The 22,928-nt window shown below is 39.8% G+C and overlaps 2 long non-coding RNA genes across 4 annotated transcripts; both read left to right on the forward strand.

Annotated features, from left to right (window-relative positions):
• Positions 1-5,153, forward strand: LOC119719917. Of its 3 annotated transcripts, none has more exons than XR_005270021.1 (4): positions 1-61; positions 1,022-1,137; positions 2,768-2,927; positions 5,020-5,153. It is a non-coding gene; the product is annotated as an uncharacterized LOC119719917 (long non-coding RNA). The 3 variants fall into 3 exon arrangements; XR_005270020.1 differs by lacking the exon at positions 1-61 and adding an exon at positions 1,669-1,974 and having other exon boundaries at positions 752-1,137; XR_005270019.1 differs by lacking the exon at positions 1-61 and having other exon boundaries at positions 753-1,137.
• Positions 5,154-5,608: 455 nt separating this feature from the next.
• On the forward strand, positions 5,609-17,739 carry LOC119721089. Its single transcript, XR_005270145.1, has 5 exons — positions 5,609-5,648; positions 7,708-7,776; positions 8,660-8,837; positions 16,211-16,364; positions 17,678-17,739. It is a non-coding gene; the product is annotated as an uncharacterized LOC119721089 (long non-coding RNA).
• The last annotated feature ends 5,189 nt before the right edge of the window (positions 17,740-22,928 follow it).

The raw sequence follows: 22,928 nt of genomic DNA on the forward strand, positions 1-22,928 counted from the left end.
GTTTTTATTTTTTTTTTTTATTTAATTTTTTTTTTTTTTTAAAGCTTACGGTACAGACAAGGTGGGTACTATTTTGCTTTTTGTGTCCTCATTATACATTGGTGTCCTCCATAATTTGCCTTGGTGCCCTTTATCATTTGCCTTGGTGCAATTTCCCCATTCCTTGGTGCTCCTTGGTACACAAATTTGAGGAGGGGCAGCAAAAGAGGGCGCTGTTGTAGCTTCCGTGTTAATTTGGAAAAAAAAGTTGACGCGCATGATTAAAATCGACGCGCGCTGACCAGAGATTGATAATTTTTTTTTTGGCCTTATCATGGAGGTAGAATTATGCAGCGCGCCCTTTCTCGAAAGAAATTTTTCAGTTGTTTGACGGTTTCTCACGAAATTTAATCTCCTTATGTAAGACATCAAGACAGATCACTCGCTGAACTTACAACTTAATGGGCGGATCCAGGAGGGGGGAGCAAAGGGGACCATGCCCCCCCCCCCCAAAAAAAAACCCCAATTTTTTTTTTTTTTTTATGTGACGTCGCAGTAAAGGCAGGCAATGAGTACGCCACCATCTTTTCCTCAAAAAGCATTGGTTAAAGTGGTCAGGAATTCCCTCAGATCACACCACATCTAGAATCCAAAAGTTTTTCGGGCCCTTAAGCGGGCACCGAGCCCCAAGCCGTAATTTTTTGACCCACTTTTTGGGGGACCAATTTTTTTGGCCCCCTTCCCCCCCCCCCCCAAAAAAAAATGTGTTCTGAATCCGCCCTTGGGGAAACAGATACATGTATGGGATGTTTTCTACACAGCTTGGTTTGTGCGTTTATAATGTCTGTGGGTGGTTTGCGCAGTCAATGAAACGTGTTTGGCGCCCTCAATATTGAGGGCGCCATCAAACGCGGTTACACGCAGGTGGCTGGTGTGCAGTTTGTTTACTTGTCTGCGTTTATCGTGGGTACTTTGGTCGAGATCCTTCCACTCCAGTTTCATTCTCATATTTCATTATCATATTTCTCGTTAATATTCATAGGACTGAAGACATGGTGTACAACCTCCGTCACTCCGTTCCTTTGGAATATATTCAGCGTTAACATCAACTTCAAGTGGACTTTGCTGAGCTCTGCGTAGGGCCTAGATGTTGACATGGTAGATGACTCGCGTTGACATGCATGACTTGGTCGACTGCTGGCATGTCTAGCAAACCGGCGATCGTCTGCTTTTGTTTTTACGAAGTGGCTATCGTTACGGCAGCCGTTGTTTAGCACCCTCTACAATCCTTTTTTGATACGCACGCAGGTATATAATTATTTGTTTCCCTACGACGTTTTAGCGAGCAGTGCGACAGCTCAGTCGATAGAGGGTAGGATTTTGCACCGCGAAGTTGCGGGTTCGCATCTCAGTTTTGCACTCGAATTATTTTTCATTTTCTAACTTAAGGCTTTGGAGGATTTTTTTAAAAAGGGAAATAAAGTCCGAATTTCATAACGTTCAAATTCACTTTTTTCCTTCTAATTTTATATTTTCTTCTCATGTTTTTATAAAAGTTGCAGACTACCGTAACGATAGAAAATGGGAAATGCGTTTCGGCTGCCGTAACAATAGCCACTGCGTTTATTATAAAGGTGATTTTTGCACAATAAAAACATTTTTGACTCTAATTTGATCAAAACAAAACAGGGGGCCTACAATTCACGACCGCCAGCAAACCTTCACGTGGGCTTGATTATCTTCTGTTGTTGGTTGAGCCAATGTCATGACGGTGGTGCAGGGGGAAGTCAACCAACTTTCCCAAGATAGAAAAATTCCCTTAACAATGTCACTTGTCAGTGTTTGCCTCACTGGAAAAAAATGTTGCAACCTGATGGCTGATGCCACTTCTGCGATAGTGTTCCTGCATGGCATTACGCCTGAGGACAGACAACAAAAGGAGCACAAAGGGGCCATTGATCCTCGAAGGAAGGTGCCTATTGTCCTCGAACGCAGGTTTGTGTGCTTAGTCTATGGGAGAGTGTTATATTACAGGGACAAAGGAAAACACAAAGCCAATCCTCGGAAGCATAGCAAAAAACGACTGTATGTGTGTGAGCTTGTCTTACATACGCAGTGTGGACTTCCGAACAAAAGACGTCCACATAATGTAGGTAGCAGCGACGAAGTGTGGACTTGCCCACGTCCACACAGTGTTTCCCCATTTCTGGAAAACAGGTTTAGAGGCATTTTTGGGTTAGGTTTATCTGTAGCAGAATGAAGAGAAACACTAAAGGGAATCATTGAAAAAAAATTGGGTTGTAAGAGTTTTCACAGTTTGAGAAAAATGAGTTTTTCCACTGGTGTTCCTTAACTACACGAAAAGAAAGGAAAGTCTACACTAGGTATGTGAAACAAGTCTGGGTGTGTGTGTGTGGGTGGGTGTGTGTATAAAGTCTATAGACTGATAGACATGAATGAGAGTCAAAAAAAATTGCTGAGTTATTTTTCCTAACACAATTGGGAATGTTTCTCAGTGCATGCAGTCCCAGATTTATGTTGTCTATCAGTATCATCATTTTGGCGATCATGTATAGTGTAGGGCCCCTGTTTTGTTTTGATCAAAATTAGAATCAAGAATTTTTTTATTTCCAAAAAATGATGTTGTCAACCTTAAGCAGACTTCTCTCAATGTAATGACACCTTTTTGAATTTGGTAATTTTTGAACATAACGCCTTCAAGAGAGAACTGCATAAAGACAGAAAATGTCTCATTTTCTTATGATTACTGTTAATTTTGGTCAAACAGGTGATAAAAATCAACCAACCAGTTCTCTTGGTTGGGGAGTTATTTGGGTGGTAAGGAAGCAGTGGACCAGGCAATCAATCGAGCACACCATTGAGACATGGATCAACCTCCACTGATTGACGGAGTTGTGCTGACTAAGATTGACACCTTTGATGATAAGGTAAGTAGCAAGTTTGAGTCCTGTATGGGCTTGACCTTGGTTCAATTCCTCTTTTGTTCCAAGGTGTAGCCTTAGTTATCCTTGAATGAATTGAAAAGTCTTTGGTTCAGATCCTACTGCTTGTTTCTTTTTAAGTTCGATTCCTTTTTATTTCAAGTTGTAATCTCAGTTATCCTAGTTGGAATTGAGGAGTATTTGGTTCATACCTAGTCCGCAAATTTGGGACTCTCAATATAATATACATGTATGGGGCATTCATCCAACATGAGACAGAATTGTGCACAGCCAAAAAACCCCCAAAATAGTGGGTCTCTATCTGGTCAGACCAAAGTTCTGGAATTGATGTAGTGATGCGTTTCAAAAAATATTCTTTGCAATTTTTTCCCCAAGCTTGGATTGTACAGACAAAGTGGTCCTGTTTTGCTTGTTTGAGTTCTCATATGGTGTTTAATCATTTGCCTTGGTGCCCTATCATTTGCCTTGGTGCCCTTGTGTTGGTGCTAAAAAATTGAGGCGGTGCGGCAATAAAAGGCGCTGTTGTAGCTACTGTGGAAAATTTTAAAGAAATGATGCAATAGATCAAAATTGACGCACGACTATTTTTTTGAGGGCCTAATTGAGAATAATGCAAGTGGGGGATTTTTGTTTTCTTTTTTATTTTCAGCTTGAGTGATATTAATAACCTTTGATATGTCACTAATTATATTTAAAGGAAATAGTATAAAAAATATGGAGTAAGGTCTAAGGCATGTTTAAAGTAAAACCAATGGGCTTGTTTCATTGTTTTTGTCATGTAATGCTGTGGCAGGGTGAGGTTGGGTAGAGGGCGTTATTCATGACTTTCTTCTGTCACCTTGCAAGATGTAATGATGCCAAGTCACTATAAATTTATATTTCCCGGATTCGTTTGTATCACGGATATGTACAACCAGGCCTCCTATCCTATCTACAAGGATGCGACTAATAAGGGAGCAATTTTTTTAGACACTTTTTCTTCAGTGAAACAAGAAGTCATTCTTAAAAACTCCAAGAGTTCTCGGAACCATGCCAATTTGCCAATCAGTATTTATAGGACTCAGCTATCATCAAATTCAGCTCGAAAACTGGAAAATACAAATGTACTTGTCAGCCCAGGCTGTACATAAACTCCCCCATTTCTTAACTGGACTTAATTGAGTTTTTATTATTATTATTATTATTACATGTATTATTATTATGGTTTATTTATTTGAATTAAAAGCAGGCCATAGGCTGAAAACATTCAAATTTACAATGTGTATTTAAGTTAAAAACTAATTAAAATACAATCAATACATCTTTAAATTGTAAATTAAAAGGTACAAATCAAACGGGAGAAATTATTCATTATCATTAACAGACTTCTAAAGATTGCTAAGATAAGACATTGCTGATTAAAACTGAGTGTAAAACTATTTAAAATTATCGTTAAAAAATGAGAGTGGATCACAGAGGCTTTACTTATTATTGACAGATCACTAAAGACTGATGGATCAATTATAATACACAGAGCTGAGTTATACAGACAATTCTTGGATTTTTTTTTCTATTTTCACATACAGACTTTGTTGCTAGTTTAAATGCTTTGGAAGCACACTCGCTTTGTTACAAGCAAATAGCAAAATAACCCTTATTCAGACGTCCACTTTTCATACAATTTCCAGAGCAAAGTTTGGAGGCTGGTTTGTACACGTTTGAGTGTAACTAAATTCCAACATGCCATGGCAATGGTAACAGGCAAGCATGATGACTCGTTAGCTGTCAGTCACGCAGTGTGTAGCCTTTAGTCAAGTCCCACGCGCCTACCCGGACACGTGAGGCACCCCAGATGCTGACACGTAAAAAGACTAGCACGAGTGGCAAAGCCGCGAGGGCCTTTACCATCTCGTGGAGAATGCTTATGTTTTTCCTTACATTTTGTCTACCGATTTGGTAGACATGCATTATGCATTACCCGTTGTGAATTGACCAATGACAATGCAGAATTTCTAATGTAACTCAGCCGTCGTCTGGCACCAGACAGCAGTATCAAACATTTTTCCCAAATTGACAATATTGAAATTTCTTTGACCAGGTGATGGCAGTTCTACCAGCTCTCTTCACATCAGAGAGCTCTCTTGAGAAGCACTATAGAGGCACTATAAGGCCCAGGAGAAGGACTGCTTCTCACGGCTAGAACAGACTCAGACCAGAGCTCCCTTGAGAAGCACTATACGGCCCAAGAGTAGGACCGCACCAAGTACACATCACTACCTTGCTGGTGCTTCATCACAGGGATGGAACAGACTCAGACCAGAGCTCTCTTGAGAAGCACTATACGGCCCAAGAGTAGGACCGCACCAAGTACACATCACTACCTTGCTGGTGCTTCATCACAGGGATGGAAGAGACTCAGAACAGAGCTCCCTTGAGAAGCACTATGCGGCCCAGGAGAAGGACTGCACCAAGTACATCACTACCTTGCTGGTGCTTCACAGGGATGGAACAGACCCAGAACAGAGCTCTCTTGAGAAGCACTATGCGGCCCAGGAGAAGGACTGCACCAAGTACATCACTACCTTGCTGGTGCTTCGCAGGGTTGGAAGAGACTCAGAACAGAGCTCCCTTGAGAAGCACTATGCGGCCCAGGAGAAGGACTGCACCAAGTACATCACTACCTTGCTGGTGCTTCACAGGGATGGAACAGACTCGAAGTACTGCAAAGTAAGACTTTTTCATATTTGAAGAGAAAATGCTCAAACTGTACTTTAAAATGGTCGAGGGATTAACAGCAAAAGATCTTTCTTGCCCGATTTTTATGCTGAGCACAATAAAACTAAAACAGAAAAAAGTGGAAAATCTGTCAAAAGCAGGAATTCATCACACGAAATTTTTTTGGGACTTTTTGATCAGGTACGACCCGATCACCTTTTTAAAATGGTAAGAATGATTCTTTGGGGTTTTTTTCTGGACAATAATTCTCTGTGGGTTTTCTCCTAAATGTACGTAAACTCGCTTGGCCTTTACTTCCGGGCTACTGGAAGGTCAAAGTTGGGTGAATTTAAATTACAGACAGAAGCCTCAAAATCAAAACGAACCACATCTTTTCCAAACAGTTCACGTGATGACGATAAAACCTAGATGGAACTTGAACCCTGGTCCGAAGATGTGAAAGAAATTGTGGCGTCATCATGACATCACCTGGTATCAAATTACAAGCGGGTTACTTGAGAGCTTACTTTTAATGATTTATAACTTTATATTGGAACAGAGTAGCGTTCTCATTTTTTGTTGTTTCAGACATTGCCACTGGCAATTTTATTCCCAGGCGCAAACCATTTGACCTTTACTTCCGGTGTAACTGGAAGTGCAATGATAATTAAATATAACTTGAAGACGGAATCATTTTGCTACAGTTATATAAATTACGCAAATATTTAGTGAGGAATGTCCAACACAAACATTGGCGTGATGACGTAATTACATGAAAGGGCGACCTCTAGCGGTACGTCAAAAGATCTATAGATGGAATGTTTGAATTTAAAAACCATTCGTTACAATTTTACAAAATTGCCTCTAGATATTAATTCTGTTTACAACCTTTGAAGAAATTTGGAAGGTTTCAGAATCGTGACAACATTCGACTGGAAGTTATTGTACAGAGAAGTGAAAAAACGCTCAGTTTTCTTTTCTTTAAATTTAAATTCGTCATTTAATCCGTGTCCACTATGTTTGTACTTTATGTACTTCATGAACTTTTAACTTTGCACATAATTATATCGACCCTGATCAAAATCAAAACGAACCAAATTTCTTCCAAACGGTTCATGGGATTAATTGTTGATGTCGATTTGTAAAAAATGTACTGAGTAAAGTGTAGATTACACTTTAACAATAATGTGACGTCACAAAAATAGTTTACTAATACAAACACTTCAACATTCATTACAATTCCTTTATTTTCACAAATTCTTTTTACTTATAGATGAACATGTTTTTTCTCTTAACTAAATCAGTATTCAGTTTGCGTATTTTAATTTAAAATTTATGAAACCAGAAATTCCATGTATTTCTACATATTACAATATCTAAACTCAAATTTATCAGACTCCAAAAGATTTTTTTCTCCAAAAATAAAACAAATCATACTTCTCAGAGGGTGAAATTTTGTGATCCTCTTTCTGTTACGATATTCACAAGTACACTGGGCACGTTTCTATGAAAATGTCACCCGATCACCCTGCGTTTGTAACTCAACAAACGCAAATCTCTAGTTATTTTTACATTTGAATGCATTGTACCTGATGCTCACGCGAAGAAGCTCTGGATTTGTGCAAATCCAGAATAAAATTAATCTTGTGTATTTCGCGCCATATTATTTTTACATTTGAATGCATTGTACCTGATGCTCACGCGAAGAAGCTCTGGATTTGTGCAAATCCAGAATAAAATTAATCTTGTGTATTTCGCCGCCATATGCGCGGGCACTAGTACAGTACACGCAATGTGTCTCTCCAACTACACAATGTAGGGCTCTCAAAAGTTGTCAAAACGGGACAATCTACTGTTCGTGCACGTAATCTTTATAATCAGCCTAGATAAACATGCAGGTAGGGCTTAATACTTTTCAATTATATTCTCAAAGGCGGTTTAAGTTAAAAACGTATACTATTATCAAAAATGCACTCAAATTTGATCAAATTGTCTACTCAGACATGTCAGATTATTGCAAACCAATAGTGTCACCAGGATTACCCTTTACACCTTGCTCTTAACTTTCCAGGTTGTTAACTTGTTGAATGCCTTGAACACGCTGTTCGACGCCATCATTTCCAACTATGATGTCTAAAAGGTAAATATTTCATATGACCCAGCAGATTGTTTTAACCAGTTCGCGCTGGACTATTTTGACATTGACCAGACCAAGACTTGGGATTGTTTTCATGAATCTGGATGCCAGACGGCTTCAGGCTGTCATCTACGGGTAGCTCGCTGCAAGCGGGCCACTGACAGACATTTTAGGCCTCGCTTGTTGCGTGTTTATCCATCATCCATTCCGATTACCGCAAAACCTTGCGTGTATTCACGTTGTCTGATGTGAACTGGTTAAGCCAAACGTGCCATATCACAGGAAGTTATTTTAAAGGGTACTTGCAATAGATTATACTTAATACACTTATCCAGGTTCATTTATTATGGTTAATATGCAAACATGAAATGATCAACAATACATTGACAGAAAGCACCTTACCCGTTACTGCTTGGCTTGATTCTACCATCTTAGATCTGTTTTACTTTCAGAGTACTTTACAAGCTATGCTTATAATTTGTAGTCTTGCATATTGACTGCTTCAAGTGGCATTATAAAACAGGTCTAGGAGGCTACCGGTAGTTTGATTATGCCACTCAAAGTAGTCAGTATTAAAATGGAAGGTGCCATAGTCCTTTTAGCCATGTACATGTAGACGGAAAATAGCAAATACTATGTGATGCACACTCTCGGCCACTGAAAAACACAGAATCTGTGGGTGCGGTGATATAATTACAAAAAGTCACTTGCATTATCATTGTCAACATTACTCGGCTGTTCGCAGGCGTAGTCATGACAATCACTCAGAGGTTAAGTTGATGCTACCATGGTTACTAGTTCAGGCAAAAACCACGCAAATATGTATGTTCTATTATAATGTCTGAAAGCAAAATTAACCAGTGTTAAATAATAACATCTTGCCAAGGTTGAAAGCATCGACGATGCCTACATGTTGGTCTCTTGCCTACTGATCCGTAATGGCAGCCGTCATGCTGGTATGATCGTCTCCGCTGCATGGCATCTCCTGGAGGGCGTTGATAGTTGATCATGCCACACAAACTGACAAGATGAGAAACTCAAACTCCTCATCGGTATTCACTCAGGTAAGATCATTGTCTTTGCTTGTGGTCGAGATACTTAAGATTGATAAATCACAAATACATCATAAGTCCAGTCACAAGTACATCACAAGTCCAGTCACAAGAACATCACAAATCTAGTCACAAGTACATCACAAGTCCAGTCACAAGTAAATCACAAGTCCAGTCACAAGTACATCACAAGTCCAGTCACAAGTGCATCATAAGTCTAGTCACAAGTACATTACAGTTCCAGTAACAAGTACATTACAAGTCCAGTCACAAGTTCAGTCACAAGTACATCACAAGTCTAGTCACAAGTGCATCATAAGCCCAGTCACAAGTACATTACAAGTCTAGTCACAAGTACATCATTAGTCTAGTCACAAGCACATTACAATTTCAGTCACAAGTACATTATAAGTCTAGTCACACGTACATCACAAGTCCAGTCACAAGTTCATTCACAAGTACATCACAAGTACATAACAAGTCCAGGCAAAAGTACATCACAAGTCCAGTCACAAGTACATCATAAGTCCAGTAACAAGTACATCATAAGTCCAGTTACAAGTACATCACAAGTCTAGTCACACATGCATCATAAGCCCAGTCACAAGTACATCACAAGTCTAGTCACAAGTTTAGTCACAAGTACATCACAAGTCCAGCCACAAGTACATTACAAGTCTAGTCACAAGTACATTACAAGTCCAGCCACAAGTACTTCACAAGTCCAGCCACAAGTACTTCACAAGTCCAGCCACAAGTACATTACAAGTCCAGCCACAAGGACATCACAAGTCCAGCCACAAGTACATTACAAGTCCAGTCACAAGTACTTCACAAGTCCAGCCACAAGTACATTACAAGTCCAGTCACAAGTACATTACAAGTCCAGCCACAAGTACATTACAAGTCTAGTCACAAGTACATCACAAGTCCAGCCACAAGGACATCACAAGTCCAGCCACAAGTACATTACAAGTCTAGTCACAAGTACTTCACAAGTCCAGCCACAAGTACATTACAAGTCCAGTCACAAGTACATTACAAGTCCAGTCACAAGTACATTACAAGTCCAGCCACAAGGACATTACAAGTCCAGCCACAAGTACATTACAAGTCCAGTCACAGGAACATCACAAGTCCAGCCACAAGTACATCACAAGTCCAGTCACAAGGACATCACAAGTCCAGCCACAAGTACATTACAAGTCCAGTCACAGGAACATCACAAGTCCAGCCACAAGTACATTACAAGTCTAGTCACAAGGACATCACAAGTCCAGTCACAAGTACATTACAAGTCTAGTCACAAGTACATCACAAGTCCAGCCACAAGTACATTACAAGTCCAGTCACAAGTACATCACAAGTCCAGTCACAGGTACATCACAAGTCCAGCCACAAGTACATTACAAGTCTAGTCACAAGTACATTACAAGTCCAGTCACAAGTACATCACAAGTCCAGCCACAAGTACATTACAAGTCCAGCCACAAGTACATTACAAGTCCAGCCACAAGTACATCACAAGTCTAGTCACAAGTACATCACAAGTCCAGCCACAAGTACATTACAAGTCCAGTCACAAGTACATTACAAGTCCAGCCACAAGTACATTACAAGTCTAGTCACAAGTACATCACAAGTCTAGTCACAAGTACATCACAAGTCCAGTCACAAGTACATTACAAGTTTAGTCACAGGTACATCACAAGTTTAGTCACAAGTACATCACAAGTCCAGCCACAAGTACATTACAAGTCTAGTCACAAGTACTTCACAAGTCCAGCCACAAGTACATTACAAGTCCAGTCACAGGAACATCACAAGTCCGGCCACAAGTACATTACAAGTCTAGTCACAAGGACATCACAAGTCCAGTCACAAGTACATTACAAGTCCAGTCACAAGTACATCACAAGTCCAGCCACAAGTACATTACAAGTCCAGTCACAAGTACATTACAAGTCCAGCCACAAGTACATTACAAGTCTAGTCACAAGTACATCACAAGTCTAGTCACAAGTACATCACAAGTCCAGTCACAAGTACATTACAAGTTTAGTCACAGGTACATCACAAGTTTAGTCACAAGTACATCACAAGTCCAGCCACAAGTACATTACAAGTCTAGTCACAAGTACTTCACAAGTCCAGCCACAAGTACATTACAAGTCCAGCCACAAGTACATTACAAGTCCAGCCACAAGTACATCACAAGTCTAGTCACAAGTACATTACAAGTCCAGTCACAAGGACATCACAAGTCCAGCCACAAGTACATCACAAGTCCAGTCACAAGGACATCACAAGTCCAGCCACAAGTACATTACAAGTCCAGTCACAGGAACATCACAAGTCCAGCCACAAGTACATTACAAGTCCAGCCACAAGTACATCACAAGTCTAGTCACAAGTACTTCACAAGTCCAGCCACAAGTACATTACAAGTCCAGCCACAAGTACATTACAAGTCCAGTCACAGGAACATCACAAGTCCAGCCACAAGTACATTACAAGTCTAGTCACAAGTACATTACAAGTCCAGTCACAAGTCCATCACAAGTCCAGTCACAAGTACATCACAAGTCCAGTCACAAGGACATCACAAGTCCAGCCACAAGTACATTACAAGTCCAGTCACAGGAACATCACAAGTCCAGCCACAAGTACATTACAAGTCCAGTCACAAGGACATCACAAGTCCAGCCACAAGTACATTACAAGTCCAGTCACAGGAACATCACAAGTCCAGCCACAAGTACATCACAAGTCCAGTCACAAGGACATCACAAGTCCAGCCACAAGTACATTACAAGTCCAGTCACAGGAACATCACAAGTCCAGCCACAAGTACATCACAAGTCCAGTCACAAGGACATCACAAGTCCAGCCACAAGTACATTACAAGTCTAGTCACAAGTACATTACAAGTCCAGTCACAAGTACATTACAAGTCCAGTCACAAGGACATCACAAGTCCAGCCACAAGTACATTACAAGTCCAGTCACAGGAACATCACAAGTCCAGCCACAAGTACATTACAAGTCCAGTCACAAGGACATCACAAGTCCAGCCACAAGTACATTACAAGTCCAGTCACAGGAACATCACAAGTCCAGCCACAAGTACATCACAAGTCCAGTCACAAGGACATCACAAGTCCAGCCACAAGTACATTACAAGTCCAGTCACAGGAACATCACAAGTCCAGCCACAAGTACATTACAAGTCTAGTCACAAGTACATCACAAGTCCAGCCACAAGTACATTACAAGTCCAGTCACAAGTACATTACAAGTCCAGCCACAAGTACATTACAAGTCTAGTCACAAGTACATCACAAGTCTAGTCACAAGTACATCACAAGTCCAGTCACAAGTACATTACAAGTTTAGTCACAGGTACATCACAAGTTTAGTCACAAGTACATCACAAGTCCAGCCACAAGTACATTACAAGTCTAGTCACAAGTACTTCACAAGTTTAGTCACAGGTACATCACAAGTCTAGTCACAAGTACATCACAAGTCCAGTCACAAGTACATTACAAGTTTAGTCACAGGTACATCACAAGTCCAGCCACAAGTACATTACAAGTCTAGTCACAAGTACATCACAAGTCCAGTCACAAGTACATCACAAGTCTAGTCACAAGGACATCACAAGTCCAGTCACAAGTACATTACAAGTCTAGTCACAAGTACATCACAAGTCCAGCCACAAGTACATTACAAGTCTAGTCACAAGTACATTACAAGTCCAGTCACAAGTACATTACAAGTCCAGTCACAAGGACATCACAAGTCCAGCCACAAGTACATTACAAGTCCAGTCACAGGAACATCACAAGTCCAGCCACAAGTACATTACAAGTCCAGTCACAAGGACATCACAAGTCCAGCCACAAGTACATTACAAGTCCAGTCACAGGAACATCACAAGTCCAGCCACAAGTACATCACAAGTCCAGTCACAAGGACATCACAAGTCCAGCCACAAGTACATTACAAGTCCAGTCACAGGAACATCACAAGTCCAGCCACAAGTACATTACAAGTCTAGTCACAAGTACATCACAAGTCCAGCCACAAGTACATTACAAGTCCAGTCACAAGTACATCACAAGTCTAGTCACAAGTACATCACAAGTCCAGTCACAAGTACATTACAAGTTTAGTCACAGGTACATCACAAGTTTAGTCACAAGTACATCACAAGTCCAGCCACAAGTACATTACAAGTCTAGTCACAAGTACTTCACAAGTCCAGCCACAAGTACATTACAAGTCCAGCCACAAGTACATTACAAGTCCAGTCACAAGGACATCACAAGTCCAGCCACAAGTACATTACAAGTCCAGTCACAGGAACATCACAAGTCCAGCCACAAGTACATTACAAGTCTAGTCACAAGGACATCACAAGTCCAGTCACAAGTACATTACAAGTCTAGTCACAAGTACATCACAAGTCCAGCCACAAGTACATTACAAGTCCAGTCACAAGTACATCACAAGTCCAGTCACAGGTACATCACAAGTCCAGCCACAAGTACATCACAAGTCTAGTCACAAGTACATCACAAGTCCAGCCACAAGTACATTACAAGTCCAGTCACAAGTACATCACAAGTCCAGTCACAGGTACATCACAAGTCCAGCCACAAGTACATTACAAGTCCAGTCACAAGTACATCACAAGTCCAGTCACAAGTACATTACAAGTTTAGTCACAGGAACATCACAAGTCCAGCCACAAGTACATTACAAGTCCAGTCACAAGTACATTACAAGTCCAGTCACAGGAACATCACAAGTTAAGTCACAAGTACATTACAAGTCTAGTCACAAGTACATCACAAGTCCAGCCACAAGTACATTACAAGTCTAGTCACAAGTACATCACAAGTCCAGCCACAAGTACATTACAAGTCCAGTCACAAGTACATTACAAGTCCAGTCACAGGAACATCACAAGTTAAGTCACAAGTACATTACAAGTCTAGTCACAAGTACATCACAAGTCCAGCCACAAGTACATTACAAGTCTAGTCACAAGTACATCACAAGTCCAGCCACAAGTACATTACAAGTCTAGTCACAAGTACATCACAAGTCTAGTCACAAGTACATCACAAGTCCAGCCACAAGTACATCACAAGTCCAGTCACAAGTACATTACAAGTCCAGCCACAAGTACATTACAAGTCTAGTCACAAGTACATTACAAGTCTAGTCACAAGTACTTCACAAGTCCAGTCACAAGTACATTACAAGTTTAGTCACAGGTACATCACAAGTCTAGTCACAAGTACATCACAAGTCCAGTCACAAGTACATTACAAGTTTAGTCACAGGTACATCACAAGTCCAGCCACAAGTACATTACAAGTCTAGTCACAAGTACATCACAAGTCCAGTCACAAGTACATCACAAGTCTAGTCACAAGGACATCACAAGTCCAGTCACAAGTACATTACAAGTCTAGTCACAAGTACATCACAAGTCCAGCCACAAGTACATTACAAGTCTAGTCACAAGTACATCACAAGTCCAGTCACAAGTACATCACAAGTCTAGTCACAAGGACATCACAAGTCCAGCCACAAGTACATTACAAGTCTAGTCACAAGTACATCACAAGTCCAGTCACAAGTACATCACAAGTCTAGTCACAAGGACATCACAAGTCCAGTCACAAGAACATTACAAGTCTAGTCACAAGTACATCACAAGTCCAGCCACAAGTACATTACAAGTCTAGTCACAAGTACATCACAAGTCCAGCCACAAGTACATCACAAGTCTAGTCACAAGTACATCACAAGTCCAGCCACAAGTACATCACAAGTCTAGTCACAAGTACATCACAAGTCCAGCCACAAGTACATTACAAGTCCAGCCACAAGTACATTACAAGTCCAGCCACAAGTACATTACAAGTCTAGTCACAAGTACATCACAAGTCCAGCCACAAGTACATCACAAGTCTAGTCACAAGTACATCACAAGTCCAGCCACAAGTACATTACAAGTCCAGCCACAAGTACATTACAAGTCCAGCCACAAGTACATTACAAGTCTAGTCACAAGTACATCACAAGTCCAGCCACAAGTACATCACAAGTCTAGTCACAAGTACATCACAAGTCCAGTCACAAGTACATTACAAGTCCAGTCACAAGGACATCACAAGTCCAGCCACAAGTACATTACAAGTCTAGTCACAAGTACATCACAAGTCCAGTCACAAGTACATCACAAGTCCAGCCACAAGTACATTACAAGTCTATAGTCACAAGTACATCACAAGTCCAGTCACAGGAACATCACAAGTCCAGTCACAAGTACATCACAAGTCTAGTCACAAGAACATCACAAGTTTAGTCACAGGTACATCACAAGTCCAGCCACAGGTACATCACAAGTCCAGTCACAAGAACATCACAAGTCTAGTCACAAGAACATCACAAGTCTAGTCACAAGTGCATCATAAGCCCAGTCACAAGTACATCACTAGTCTGTTCACAAGTACATCACAAGTCTGGTGGCAAGTACATCACAAGTCGAGTCCAAGTATATCACAATTTTAGTCACAAGTGAATCACAAGTCCAGTCACAAGTATATCACAAGTCCAGTCACAAGTTCATCTCAAGTCTGGTGGCAAGTACATCACAAGTCCAGTCACAAGTACATCACAAGTCCAGTCATAAGTAAATCACAAGTCCAGTCACAAGTACATCACAAGTCTAGTCACAAGTACATCACAAGTATTGTACTTTAATATAGCTCTATGAGAACATCAGAGTCCAGCCGCAAAGGATCGAGACCCAAGTAGGAAAATTACTATAAAAATAGAAAAACAACCCTTAGCCTGTGAAATTATTCTCTCTGGCATTACATGTTGTCATTGTGAAGAACACAATAAAAGAAGGCCATTTCTAAATAGTGTGTCAAATGACACATTTTTTGGAAGTTTTTGTTTAGTTGGTTTGTGATCGGACTAATCTGTGAATGGGTGTGCACACGCGTTGACATGACTCATTCAGCGGTTTAGTGTGCAACATTGCAAAGCTTCAATCAGCTGAATGAGAACAAACGTGTCTTAGCAACTTTTGAATAGAAATTGAGATCCTAGAATATTGTTTCCTCTGAAAACACAGCATTCACATATCTTTTATCATTTGGGGTAGTTGTTAAGCACTTATCTTTAGATTTTGAGCACGTTTGTTGCTTCAAATGGGAAAAAAATCACAAATGACAAATGATCTACCCTTCCTTCAATTTTCACTGCTGCAAATTCTCAAGTCCATCATATTTCAAAGGAAACATGAGATAACTGTTTCAATCAATCTCTTATCTTTTTCCTTTCTTTTATTTCAGGGCAAAGGTGAAAGCCTGACGTACTGGCTCGAGGGACATGATCCAAGCTACAAGATCGACCGAATCAAGCCACCCAAACAAAACTTGTAAACAACCAGAATATTATCCCAACATTATCTGCAACGCATTTGGATCAGCAATTTTTTGTAAAGAGGTAAAAAGCATAATCAGCTATTATATCACAGCGTTTGTTTGTCTATTTGAAAAACCTAACAACAAATTCAAATTAACACCCAATTGTGTGTTTACCAACAGATTTGTTGTTCGCGATTACAGCTTTCATTTAGCAACTTTAAGAAAAAGATTCAGGAAAAAAAAGGTTTAGGCCTAATCGCACTTGTACAATAAGTAACTTTGATCAAGTCGCCTATTTTTTTTTTTTACACAGACTGAAGTATTTTGTAGTCGCCTTTTAATCTACTACCATGTGGAAGTTGTAACAAAAATTCCGTCATCAAACAAACAGACTGTGAGTTCATAACTATACTGTTGAGAGTCACTAATTTGGTATTAAATTGTATTCAAACTAGTGATGCGTTTAAAAAAATATTCTTTGTCTGTACCATCCAAGCTTGGGAAAAAATAGCAAAGTGGTACTGCTTTGTTTGTTTGAGTTCTCATATGGGTTACATCATTTGACTTGGTGCCCTATCATTTGCCTTGGTGCCCTTGTGCTCCTTAGTGCTAAATATTTGAGGCGGTGCAGCACTAAAGGGCACTGTTGTAGCTACAGAAAATTTTAAAGAAAAAAAGGAAATTGACTTAACAGATCAAAATTGACGCGCAACGATTTTTTATGGCTGAATGGACAATAATGTAAGTGGGGGATTTTTGTTTTCTTTTTATTTTCAGATTGAGTGATATTAATAACCTTTGATAGTTACTACTTATGTTTTAACTTTTTTTAAGGAAATTGTATAAAAAATATGGAGTAAGGTCTAAGGCATGTTTAAAGTAAAACCAATGGGCTTTTTTCATTGTTTTTGTCATGTAATGCGGCCGGGTGAGGTGGCGTAGAGGGCGCTATTCAGGACTTTCTTTTGTCACCTTGCAAGATGTAATGATGCCAAGTCACTATAAATTTATATTTCCCGGATTCGTTTGTATCAAAGATATATAACCAGGCATCCTATCCTATCTACAAGGATGGGACTAATAAGGGAGCAAAGACACTTCTTCTTCAGTGAAACAATAATTTATTCTTAAAAACTCTAAGAGTTCTCTGAACCAATTTGACATCTGTATTTATAGGACTCAGCTATCATTCTTGTTCATCTGGCATCCGCTACGAATACCGCAAAATCTTTGTTTGTATACACGTTATCCGATGCAAACTGGTTAACCTATTTTTTTTTTAACCTTGTTCCACTCGAATTTGCAGGATAGCTAATAATGAATACAAGTAAATCTCTCAATCAGTATCAAACATTTTTTCCCAAATTGACAATATTCAAATTTCTTGACCAGGTGATGGCAGATCTACCAGCTCACTTCACATCAGAGAGCTCTCTTGAGAAGCACTATAGAAGCACTATAAGGCCCAGGAGAAGGACTGCTTCTCACGGCTAGAACAGACTCAGACCAGAGCTCTCTTGAGAAGCACTGTACGGCCCAGGAGAAGGACCGCACCAAGTACATCACTACCTTGCTGATGCTTCACAGGGATGGAACAGACTCAGACCAGAGCTCCCTTGAGAAGCACTGTACGGCCCAGGAGAAGGACCGCACCAAGTACATCACTACCTTGCTGATGCTTCACAGGGATGGAAGAGACTCAGACCAGAGCTCCCTTGAGAAGCACTGTACGGCCCAGGAGAAGGACCGCACCAAGTACATCACTACCTTGCTGATGCTTCACAGGGATGGAACAGACTCAGACCAGAGCTCCCTTGAGAAGCACTATACAGCCCAGGAGAATGACCGCACCAAGTACATCGATCACTACCTTGCTGGTGCTTCACAGGGATGGAACAGACTCAGACCAGAGCTCCCTTGAGAAGCACTGTACGGCCCAGGAGAAGGACCGCACCAAGTACATCACTACCTTGCTGATGCTTCACAGGGATGGAACAGACTCAGACCAGAGCTCTCTTGAGAAGCACTATACGGCCCAGGAGAAGGACCGCACCAAGTACATCACTGCATGTATACCTTGCTGATACTTCACAGGGATGGTACGGACTCAGACCAGAGCTCCCTTGAGAAGCACTATACGGCCCAGGAGAAGGACTGCATCAAGTACATCGATCACTACCTTGCTGATGCTTCACAGGGATGGAACAGACTCAGACCAGAGCTCCCTTGAGAAGCACTATACGGCCCAGGAGAAGGACTGCATCAAGTACATCGATCACTACCTTGCTGATGCTTCACAGGGATGGTACAGACTCAGACCAGAGCTCCCTTGAGAAGCACTATACGGCCCAGGAGAAGGACTGCTTCTCACAGCTAGAACAGACTCAGACCAGAGCTCTCTTGAGAAGCACTGTACGGCTCAGGAGGAGGACCGCATCAAGTACATATACATCACTACCTTGCTGGTGCTTCATCACAGGGATGGAAGAGACTCAGACCAGAGCTCCCTTGAGAAGCACTATACGGCCCAGGAGAAGGACTGCACCAAGTACACATCACTACCTTGCTGGTGCTTCACAGGGATGGAATAGACTTGAAGTACTGCAAAGTAAGACTTTTCATATTTGAAGAGAAAATCATACTGTACTTTAAAACGGTTGAGGGATTAACAGCAAAAGATCTTTCTTCATTGCTTAAGGGTTATTCAGGTAAGCTTTGCTTAATTTTAGTGCGTTCGATTACTTCCCCCACGCTTACTCGTGCAAGCACAACAGCATTCGATTGACCTCTCACGTGACTTCTCGTGCTTACTCAAGCTTGGCCCAAGTAACCGACTCACCGAGCCAGTTACTTGGGTAAGTATCCCATAAGGCCATACAATGAACACGGCTGCCAACGTGACGTTCGGCGGGCGCCTCAGGCCGTGTCCGAAACAGGCTTCCAGAGCCACGGCTACGTCTATTGTCAGTGCGTCCCCGCCACTATTTTCAGTGGGCGCAGAGCTAGACACTTGATTCGGATGCAGCCTCAGTGTCATGTCAAAGTTCAACTTTCCAGCTCCTTGCACAAAACTTAACCTGGAACCGTTCGTTTATTTAGCTCCACTGCGCATGTCTGTCATCACGCGAGCCAAGCGCGAGTAAGCTGGGGAAAATAATCAAACGCACTCATTGTGTAACATACAGTCATCCATATTGTTGAAATGAGGCTGATAGATGTGCATTCTGATGGTTATGTAACACCACAGACTTCAACAGATTCCAAAATTATTTATTTCATAAGTCTCTAGTTTTATAAGTAACTATAAAGTATCTGTGGTTTCATGGTTTGAACGGAAAAAAAGAGGTAAATTTATTTCCCAGATGCGAAGGGAAATGTGTAGAGAAGAAAACTATAATTGGGATAACACTGAAATTATGTTTGATTTTTTTATGAAAAAATGACGTTTAAGTTTTGAGGTTAGTTGAAAAACACCTAATGTTAGAAACTAAGTGCATTTGTCAGAGGAATCAACAATAATGTACATTATATTGTTTTTGTTCAGCGAAACAAGCAAAATGTGCCTTTAAACGTTAACAGGAAATTAGCAATAATGAATGGGACAGTTTTCAGTTTAAATCTTACACTTTTTTGAAGGATTAATATTTTATGGACCAAAAAATGACCAACCATAGCTACACATGGAAGTATTTCAAATGATTTTATTGAAATTATCCGTTAAAATTAACTACCAATGCTGTGTTTATGCACATTTGTATAAAAGCTGTAAATAGTACTGTAGAATAATTTCAGAGTACATATTAACAATGTATGAAGTCTGTACTATGTAACATTATTGAAACTGCCTTTCTAACTATCCATGGCATCGCAAGGCAGTGGTTTTCTGTACAAATTATTCCTGTTATTATTTACTTTTCTCTTGTGTATGAATTGTTCTGTCGGTCATAATTATTTCAATAAATCAAATCAGTCATCAGTAATTACAATGTTTTTGTTAATGCGTCTTCTCTCGAGATGTGTGGAATTGAACTGTAGCCAGCTGAAAAACATGATCTGTTAAGTTCCAATGCACTATTAGAATAATTATGATTGGATCAAACAATTTGATTTGTAGCTCCAAAAAAACACAATTGTTTGCCTTTTTTTGTTTGTCAAAAAAAAAGAAAGAGCAATCTGGATGGTAAATTTTTTTTTTTTCAAAAAAATAAATAGACAGGAAGTTGAAATATTAGAATTTGTAAGAGAGTTTCAGAGTTGTGTGTGGCTAAGTGTGGAAGCACTGTTATTGAAATTTATTTAGGGAACCTAAGAGCTAAGTTTATAAAATAGGGAAATGTACTGGGGGGACCCAAGTAGTGCACTGGTTAGTAGTTGTGACTGGAAACCCAGGCGTTGTGGGTTCAGGTCCTGCATGCATCGAATTTTGGGTCCGAATTTTGGGTCCGAATTTTGGGTCCGAATTTTGGGTCCGAATTTGAATTTTTTCAAGCTGGTCCGAATTTTGGGGGACCCAAGTAGTGCACTGGAATTTTGGGTCCGAATTTTGGGTCCGAATTTTGGGTCCGAATTTTGGGTCCGAATTTTGGGTCCGAATTTTGGGTCCGAATTTTGGGTCCGAATTTTGGGTCCGAATTTTGGGTCCGAATTTTGGGTCCGAATTTTGGGTCCGAATTTTGGGTCCGAATTTTGGGTCCGAATTTTAGGTCCGAATTTTGGGTCCGAATTTTGGGTCCGAAACCACTTTTCAACTATATCATCATTTTTTTCATACTCATTATATATTTCGCCTTATGAATATTCATTGATTTCCTGATGAATATTCAGTGCTGAAACCACTTTTCAGCTATACCATCATTTGTTCATACTCATTATATATTTCGCCTTATGAATATTCAGTGGTGAAACCACTTTTCAGCTATACCATCATTTGTTCATACTCATTATATATTTCGCCTTATGAATATTCAGCTATACCATCATTTGTTCATACTCATTATATATTTCGCCTTATGAATATTCAGTGGTGAAACCACTTTTCAGCTATACCATCATTTGTTCATACTCATTATATATTTCGCCTTATGAATATTCAGCTATACCATCATTTGTTCATACTCATTATATATTTCGCCTTATGAATATTCAGTGGTGAAACCACTTTTCAGCTATACCATCATTTGTTCATACTCATTATATATTTCGCCTTATGAATATTCAGCTATACCATCATTTGTTCATACTCATTATATATTTCGCCTTATGAATATTCAGTGGTGAAACCACTTTTCAGCTATACCATCATTTGTTCATACTCATTATATATTTCGCCTTATGAATATTCAGCTATACCATCATTTGTTCATACTCATTATATATTTCGCCTTATGAATATTCAGTGGTGAAACCACTTTTCAGCTATACCATCATTTGTTCATACTCATTATATATTTCGCCTTATGAATATTCAGTGGTGAAACCACTTTTCAGCTATACCATCATTTGTTCATACTCATTATATATTTCGCCTTATGAATATTCATTGATTTCCTGATGAATATTCATTAAATCATTCTTTTTCCTTATTTTAAGCTATTAAACAATTGCTATTGGACAAATGCTAAATAAAGTGAACACACAAGGTATAAAAGCTTTTATTTCCATTTTGTTTCTCTTTATTTCTTCAATAATCACATCATTACTCTGACAAGTTCTTGAATTTTAAGCACCAAAGCACAAGGTAAAAACACATTTTTATCCAAAATTTACAACGGTAAGGGGTTAGCCTTGCATTTTTATCCAAAAAAGGCAAACTAACACGTTTTTATCCAAAATTTAAAACGATAAGGGGTTAACCTTGCATTTTTATTAAAAAGGGGCAAAAACACGTTATTATCCAAAATTTTAAACGGTAAGGGGTTAGCCTTGCATTTTTATCAAAAAGGAGCAAAAACACATTTTTATCCAAAATTTACAACGATAAGGGGTTAGCCTTGCATTTTTATCCAAAGGGGCAAAAAAACATTGTTATCCAAATTTTAAAACGGTAAGGGGTTAAAGGGAATATACATCATTTGCTTTTGCTGTAAGTTTCAGAAATGGATGGAATTGGGGGTTGGAAATATAAAGCAGATATATTGACACTAACTTTTTGGAGGTTTTGGGTTCGAAAATGCTATAAAAACCAAGAAAAACGATCATTTTCCTGTAGTCTGGTTCCCTGACTCCATATAAGAAGAAACAGAGCAGTTTACATACATTGGGGGAATTGTAAGGTCAGGGAACCAGTCTAGCTGGCTCGTACCCGTTTATAGGTTTGTAATCGATTGCAAACAAATGCAATGGTCAATTGGGGCCAGTATTTGAAAAAAAGCCAGTTGTTTCCAACGCTGATCGGCCGATCAGCGTTGGAAATTGATACAAAAATACCACTTTTCTTGAAAATGACAGTATACCAGGTGCCATAATTTTACAGGATGCTTTAGACTGTCATTTACCAACATCCTGTTAAGGTATTTTGCAAAAACTTGGTAGTTGTATTTTTCGATGTTTGCAAATGTTGTATATTCCCTTTAACCTTGCATTTTGATCAACAAGAGGCAAAAACATTTTTATCCAAAATTTACAACAGTAAGGGGTTAGCCTT

Source organism: Patiria miniata, unplaced genomic scaffold (assembly GCF_015706575.1).
Source record: "Patiria miniata isolate m_02_andy unplaced genomic scaffold, ASM1570657v1 HiC_scaffold_9, whole genome shotgun sequence".
Classification (NCBI taxonomy): domain Eukaryota; kingdom Metazoa; phylum Echinodermata; class Asteroidea; order Valvatida; family Asterinidae; genus Patiria; species Patiria miniata.